Below are 6,916 nucleotides of genomic sequence, written 5' to 3' on the forward strand. Positions count from 1 at the left end.
GGTAACCTATTAGACTGGGGTAACCTATTAGACTGGAGTAACCTATTAGACTGGGTTAACCTATTAGACTAGGCTAACCTGTTAGACTGCGGTAACATATTAGACTGGGTAACCTATTAGACTGGGTAATATATTAGACTGGGTAACATCTTAGACTGAAGTAACCTATTAGACTGGGGTGACCTATTAGACTGGGTAAGATATTAGACTGGGTTAACCTATTAGACTGGAGCAACATATTAGACTGGAGTAACCTATTAGACTGTGTTAACCTTTTAGACTGGAGTAACCTATTAGACTGGGGTAATGTATAAGACTGGGTAACCTATTAGACTGGTTAGCATATTATACTGGGTAACCTATTAGACTGGGTAACATATTAGACTGGGGTATCCTATTGGACTGGGTAACATATTATACTGGGTAACCTATTAGACTGGAGTAACCTATTAGACTGGGGTAATCTATTAGACTGGGGTAACCTACTAAAAAGGGGGTTAACATATTAGACTTTTGTAACCTAACATACTGGGGTAACCTATTAGACTGGGTAATCTATTAGACTGGGGTGACCTATTAGACTGGAGTAACCTATTAGACTGGGTTAACCTATTAGACTAGGGTAACCTATTAGACTGAGGTAACCTATTAGACTGGGGTAACCTATAAGACTGGGTAACATATTAAACTGGGTAACCTATTAGACTGGGGTAACCTATTAGACTAGGGTAACCTACTAGACTGGGTAACATATTAGACTGGGGTATCCTATTGGACTGGGTAACATATTATACTGGGTAACCTATTAGACTGGAGTAACCTATTAGACTGGGGTAATCTATTAGACTGGGGTAACCTACTAAAAAGGGGGTTAACATATTAGACTTTTGTAACCTAACATACTGGGGTAACCTATTAGACTGGGTAATCTATTAGACTGGGGTGACCTATTAGACTGGAGTAACCTATTAGACTGGGTTAACCTATTAGACTAGGGTAACCTATTAGACTGAGGTAACCTATTAGACTGGGGTAACCTATAAGACTGGGTAACATATTAAACTGGGTAACCTATTAGACTGGGGTAACCTATTAGACTAGGGTAACCTACTAGACTGGGGTAACTTATTATACTGGGTAACCTACTAGACTGGGTAACATAATAGACTGGAGTAACCTATTAGAAAGGGGTAACCTATTAGACTGGGGTAACCTATTAGACTGGGGTAAAGTATTAGACTGGGTAAGCTATGAGACTGGGGTAACCTACTAGACTGGGGTAACCTACTAGACTGGGGTAACATATTATACTGGGTAACCTATTTCACTGGGTAACATATTAGACTGGAGTAACCTATTAGACTGGGGTAATCTATTAGACTGGGTAACATATTATACTGGGTAACATATTAGACTGGGTAACGTATTAGACTGGGGTAACCTACTAGACCGGGGTAACATATTAGACTGGGGTAACCTATTAGACTGGGTTAACATATTAGACTGGAGTAACCTATTAGACAGGGGTAATCTATTAGACTGGGTAACCTATTAGACTGGGTTAACATATTAGACTGGAGTAACATATTAGACTGAGGTAACCTATTAAACTGTGTTAACATATAGATTGGAGTAACCTCTTAGACTGGGGTAATCTATTAGACTGGGGTAACCTACTACAAAGGGGGTTAACATATTAGACTTTGGTAACCTAACATACTGGGGTAACCTATTAGACTGGGTAATCTATTAGACTGGGTAACATCTTAGACTTAAGTAACCTATTAGACTGGGGTGACCTATTAGACTGGGTAAGATATTAGACTGGGTTAACCTATTAGACTGGAGCAACATATTAGACTGGAGTAACCTATTAGACTGGGGTAATCTATTAGAATGGGTAACATATTAGACTGGGGTGACCTATTAGACTGGAGTAACCTATTATACTGGGTTGACATATTAGACTGGAATAACATATTCGACTGGAATAACATATTAGACTGGAGTAACCTATTAGACTGGGATGACCTATTAGACTGGGTAACATATTAGACTTGGTTAACCTATTAGACTGGGTAACATATTAGACTGGGGTAATCTATTAGACTGGGTTAACATATTAGACTGGGGTAATCTATTAGACTGGGTAACCTATTATACTGGGTAACACATTAGACTGGGGTAACCTATTAGACTGGGTAACATATTATACTGGGTAACCTATTAGACTGGAGTAACCTATTAGACTGGGGTAATCTATTAGACTGGGGTAATTTACTAGAAAGGGGTTTAACATATTAGACTTTGGTAACCAATTAAACTGTGGTAATCTATTAGACTGGGGTAATCTATTAGACTGGGGTAACTTACTATAAAGGGGGTTAACGTATTAGACTTTGGTAACCTAACAAACTGCGGTAATCTATTAGATTGGGTAACATATTAGACTGGAGTAACCTATTAGACTGGGGTGACCTATTAGACTGGGTAACATATTAGACTGGGTTAACCTATTAGACTGGGGTAACCTACTAGACTGGGGTAACATATTAGACTGGAGTAACCTATTAGACTGGGGTAATCTATTAGAATGGGTAACATATTATACTGGGTAACCTATTAGACTGGACTAACCTATTAGACTGGGGTAACCTATTAGACTGGGTTAACCTATTAGACTGGAGTAACCTACTAGACTGGGGTAACATATTAGACTGGGGTAACCTACTAGACTGGGGTAACATATTAGACTGGGGTAACCTATTAGACTCGGGTAACCTATTAGACTGGGTTAACATCTTAGACTGGGGTAAACTATTATACTGGGGTAATCTATTAGACTGGGGTAATCTATTAGACTGGGGTAATCTATTAGACTGGGGTAACCTATTAGACTGGGGTAACCTATTAGACTGGGTAACCTATTAGACTGGGTAACGTATTAGACTGGGTAACGTATTAGATTGGAGTAATCTATTAGACTGGGGTAACCTAACCTATTAGACTGGGGTAATCTATTAGACTGGGTAACATATTAGACTGGGTAACATATTAGACTGGGGTAACCTATTAGACTGGGGTAACCTATTAGACTGGGGTAATCTATTAGACTGGGGGTAACCTACTAGAAAGGGAGTTAACATAATAGACTGGGGTAAACTATTAGATTGGGCAATCTGTTAGACTGGGTAACATATTAGAATGGGGAAATATATTAGACTGGGTAACCTATTAGACTGGAGTAAACTATTAGACTGGGTAACCTATTAGACTGGGGTAATCTATTAGACTGGGGTAACCTATTAGACTGGGCTAACCTGTTAGACTGCGGTAACATATTCGACTGGGTAATCTATTATACTAGAGTAACCTATTAGACTGGGGTAACCTATTAGACTGGGGTAACCTATTAGACTGGGTAACTTATTAGACCAGAGTAACCTATTCGACTGGGGTAACTTATTAGACTGGGTAACCTATTAGACTGGGTTAACCTATTAAACTGGGTAATCTATTAGACTGGGTAACCTATTAGAATGGAGTAATCTATTAGACTGGGGTAACCTACTAGACTGGAGTAACCTATTAGACTGGGTAACCTACTAGACTGGGTAATCTATTAGACTTGGTAACCTATTAGACTGGGGTTACCTATTGGACTGGGCTAACCTATTGGAATGGGTTAACCTATTAGACTGGGTAACCTATTAGACTGGGGTAACCTACTAGAAAGGGGGTTAACATATTATACTGGGTAACCTATTAGACTGGAGTAATCTATTAGACTGGGTTAACCTATTAGACTGGGTTAACCTATTAGACTGGGTAACATATTAGACTGGGGTAATCTATTAGACTGTGGGTAACCTACTAGAAAGAGAGTTAACATAATAGACTGGGGTAATCTATTAGACTGGGTAATCTATTAGACGGGGTAACATATTAGAATGGGGTAATACATTAGACTGGGTTAACCTATTAGACTGGAGTAACCTATTAGACTGGGTAACCTATTAGACTGGGGTAATCTATTAGACTGGGGTAACCTATTAGACTGGGTAATCTATTATACTGAGTAACCTATTAGACTGGGCTAACCTGTTAGACTGCGGTAACATATTAAACTGGGTAACATATTAGACTGGGTAATCTATTATACTGGAGTAACCTATTAGACTGGGGTAACCTATTAGACTGGGTAATTTATTAGACTGGAGTAACCTATTCGACTGGGGTAATTTATTAGACTGGGTAACCTATTAGACTGGGTAATCTATTAGACTGGGTAACCTATTAGACTGGGTAACCTATTAGACTGGGTGATCTATTAGACTGGGGTAACCTACTAGACTGGAGTAACCTATTAGACTGGGTAACCTACTAGACTGGGTAATCTATTAGACTGGGTAACCTATTAGACTGGGGTTACCTATTCGACTGGGGTAACCTATTGGAATGGGTTAACCTATTAAACTGGGTAATCTATTAGACTGGGTAACCTATTAGAATGGAGTAATCTATTAGACTGGGGTAACCTACTAGACTGGAGTAACCTATTAGACTGGGTAACCTACTAGACTGGGTAATCTATTAGACTTGGTAACCTATTAGACTGGGGTTACCTATTGGACTGGGCTAACCTATTGGAATGGGTTAACCTATTAGACTGGGTAACCTATTAGACTGGGGTAACCTACTAGAAAGGGGGTTAACATATTATACTGGGTAACCTATTAGACTGGAGTAATCTATTAGACTGGGTTAACCTATTAGACTGGGTTAACCTATTAGACTGGGTAACATATTAGACTGGGGTAATCTATTAGACTGTGGGTAACCTACTAGAAAGAGAGTTAACATAATAGACTGGGGTAATCTATTAGACTGGGTAATCTATTAGACGGGGTAACATATTAGAATGGGGTAATACATTAGACTGGGTTAACCTATTAGACTGGAGTAACCTATTAGACTGGGTAACCTATTAGACTGGGGTAATCTATTAGACTGGGGTAACCTATTAGACTGGGTAATCTATTATACTGAGTAACCTATTAGACTGGGCTAACCTGTTAGACTGCGGTAACATATTAAACTGGGTAACATATTAGACTGGGTAATCTATTATACTGGAGTAACCTATTAGACTGGGGTAACCTATTAGACTGGGTAATTTATTAGACTGGAGTAACCTATTCGACTGGGGTAATTTATTAGACTGGGTAACCTATTAGACTGGGTAATCTATTAGACTGGGTAACCTATTAGACTGGGTAACCTATTAGACTGGGTGATCTATTAGACTGGGGTAACCTACTAGACTGGAGTAACCTATTAGACTGGGTAACCTACTAGACTGGGTAATCTATTAGACTGGGTAACCTATTAGACTGGGGTTACCTATTCGACTGGGGTAACCTATTGGAATGGGTTAACCTATTAGACTGGGTAACCTATTAGACTGGGTAACCTATTAGACTGGGGTAACCTATTAGACTGGGTAACCTATTAGACTGAGGTAACCTACTAGACTGGGGTAACCTATTAGACTGGAGTAACCTATTAGACTGGGGTAATCTATTAGACTGGGTAACCTATTAGACTGGGTTAACATATTAGACTGGAGTAACATATTAGACTGAGGTAACCTATTAAACTGGGTTAACATATAGATTGGAGTAACCTCTTAGACTGGGGTAATCTATTAGACTGGGGTAACCTACTACAAAGGGGGTTAACATATTAGACTTTGGTAGCCTAACATACTGGGGTAACCTATTAGACTGGGTAATCTATTAGACTGGGTAACATCTTAGACTGAAGTAACCTATTAGACTGGGGTGACCTATTAGACTGGGTAAGATATTAGACTGGGTTAACCTATTAGACTGGAGCAACATATTAGACTGGAGTAATCTATTAGACTGGGGTAATCTATTAGAATGGGTAACATATTAGACTGGGGTGACCTATTAGACTGGAGTAACCTATTAGACTGGGATGACCTATTAGACTGGGTAACATATTAGACTTGGTTAACCTATTAGACTGGGTAACATATTAGACTGGGGTAATCTATTAGAATGGGTTAACATATTAGACTGGATTAACATATTAGACTGGGGTGATCTATTAGACTGGGTAACGTATTATACTGGGTAACACATTAGACTGGGGTAACCTATTAGACTGGGTAACATATTATACTGGGTAACCTATTAGACTGGAGTAACCTATTAGACTGGGGTAATCTATTAGACTGGGGTAATTTACTAGAAAGGGGTTTAACATATTAGACTTTGGTAACCTAACAAACTGCGGTAATCTATTAGACTGGGTAACATATTAGACTGGAGTAACCTATTAGACTGGGGTGACCTATTAGACTGGGTAACATATTAGACTGGGTTAACCTATTAGACTGGGGTAACCTACTAGACTGGGGTAACATATTAGACTGGAGTAACCTATTAGACTGGGGTAACCTATTAGACTGGGTTAACCTATTAGACTGGGTTAACCTATTAGACTGGAGTAACCTACTAGACTGGGGTAACATATTAGACTGGGGTAACCTACTAGACTGGGGTAACATATTAGACTGGGGTAACCTATTAGACTCGGGTAACCTATTAGACTGGGTTAACATCTTAGACTGGGGTAAACTATTATACTGGGGTAATCTATTAGACTGGGGTAATCTATTAGACTGGGGTAACCTATTAGACTGGGCTAACCTATTAGACTGGGTAACCTATTAGACTGGGTAACATATTAGACTGGGTAACGTATTAGACTGGGTAACGTATTAGATTGGAGTAATCTATTAGACTGGGGTAACCTAACCTATTAGACTGGGGTAATCTATTAGACTGGGTAACATATTAGACTGGGTAACATATTAGACTGGGGT

The sequence above is a fragment of the Oncorhynchus mykiss genome, chromosome 9 (genome assembly GCF_057628025.1).
Source record: "Oncorhynchus mykiss isolate SJ-2025 chromosome 9, ASM5762802v1, whole genome shotgun sequence".
In the NCBI taxonomy this organism is placed as follows: Eukaryota; Metazoa; Chordata; class Actinopteri; order Salmoniformes; family Salmonidae; genus Oncorhynchus; species Oncorhynchus mykiss.